Here is a 1,946-nt window from a genome sequence, read left to right on the forward strand (position 1 = left end):
TCCTCTAATGGAAACAATGTCTATTTTCATTCAATTAATTTCCTAGCTTTCACCCTCCTTTTTCCAGAAGGCATAAAACCAAATCTAGGAAAGGAGTGGACCTATCTTGCCTAGAGACCTGCCTTTTTTTTTTTTTTTTGCGGTACGCGGGCCTCTCACTGTTGTGGCCTCTCCCACTGCAGAGCACAGGCTCCGGACGCGCAGGCTCAGTGGCCGTGGCTCACGGGCCTAGCCGCTCCACGGCATGTGGGATCCTCCCGGACTGGGGTACGAACCCGTGTCCCCTGCATCGGCAGGCGGACTCCCAACCACTGCGCCACCAGGGAAGCCTGAGACCTGCCTTTTTTGCAGTGAAGACTTTTAAGAGCTAAACTTAAAGCACTAACTTGTATTGTCTTTTTCAAACTTAAACCAATCCTTCCTCCCGTGAGGTTCACACTGTCTTCTATAGCCAGCAAATAACACAACTCTACCTGTATATTATCTCTCTGAATTTGAATGTGACAATCATGTGCAACTGTGTTTGGGTCCTCAACATTCTGTAGGGTGAGTACAAGGTATAGATGAATGGTGGGGAGTCAAGACGAGAGGAAGAGAGGTCAGCAGGCCCTTGGAGTCATTCAAGTAAAATGATGACTGGAACTAGAACGGCAAGGCCACACCAAGATGGAGGGAAGTGAGAAGATTTGAGTGACAGAGCAGTGTGGGAATCATAAAATATCACAGCTGAAAGAAACCTAAGAGTTCTTCTCGTTCTTCCTTCAAACAGATATGGAAACAAGTCTAGAAAGCATAACCGTCTTGCCCAAGGTTGTACACTTAGTTACCAAGGCAGAACAGGGCCTAGACCTCAGTGCTTGTTCCCCTGCTTCACGCCATTCCTATTGTAGTCGTGCTTTAAAAGTATATATATATCTGGTGGTCCAGTGGTTAAGACTCCACATTCCCAATGTAGGGGACACGGGTTCGATCCCTGGTCATGGGAAGATCTTGCATTATGCTTGGTGCACCCTAAAAAAAAAGATTAAAAAAAAATACATATATTTCTGAAATCAGCATACATCTTACAACAGATGTCCGTTTATTTGGCAACTTTTTTTCCTTCAAGTTACACTTTAAAATAGTGCATTTTACAACTGACAACATCTTAAATTTGATGAAATATGGTAGGTGGTCCAGAAGATGTTAACATCCTTCTGTTTGAAGCCCTCTGGTGCTATTGGTGAAATTTAAAGGAAATAAGAATACATACAACATTTTAGTTTTAAAAGCAATTCTGGTATAACGTATCCCACCTGATCTTCACAGTCACCCTTTGGAGGAGGCAGGGCAGGTATGATGCGTACCACAGAGACAAAAGGCTTTCTCCATCTTGGAGCTGGAATAGACTCACACAGGGTCGAAATTCCCCCTTTGATTTCCTGACCCAGCAACGCACCCTTTCCTGGATGCTGCCTCACAAGAAATCGGCTCTGATCCCAGGCTTTCTTTGGTGGAAGAAAGTTCTGCTCGCCTTAGGAGAGGTGAGGAATCGTTCTGGACCCTTTCTCCAAAGGGCAACAGCTTCCTGACTCAGGCCAAGGAGGGCGTAGGAAAATTCCACTTTTAATTTTGATTCCCAACAGGACCAATTCAAGTTCATACCCGTGGGCAGCGGGGCAGCCACATAGGGGCCAAGACGGCGAATCACCGTCGAGGAGGCCACTCATCACTCACTCCTCTGCGCTCCGGAGGTGGAGTCAACTCCCTGGACCCTCCCGCTTCCCCATCAGGGCTGTCTCGACCTTGACTCCGTCTGGTCCTCTGACCAAGGCCCCTCCCGTGACCAGCCGCCTCAGTCCCTTACGCCATAATCTCCGCCCTCCCCTTCAGAGCCCCACCCAACAGCTTGGCGCAGGCCCCGCCCCTTCCCATCTGAGGGGCGGCAGGAGCGGCCCTAGGGCAGG

The sequence above is a fragment of the Aethalodelphis obliquidens genome, unplaced genomic scaffold (assembly GCF_003676395.1).
Source record: "Aethalodelphis obliquidens isolate GAN/ISIS:26980383/991018 unplaced genomic scaffold, ASM367639v1 scaffold8, whole genome shotgun sequence".
In the NCBI taxonomy this organism is placed as follows: Eukaryota; Metazoa; Chordata; class Mammalia; order Artiodactyla; family Delphinidae; genus Aethalodelphis; species Aethalodelphis obliquidens.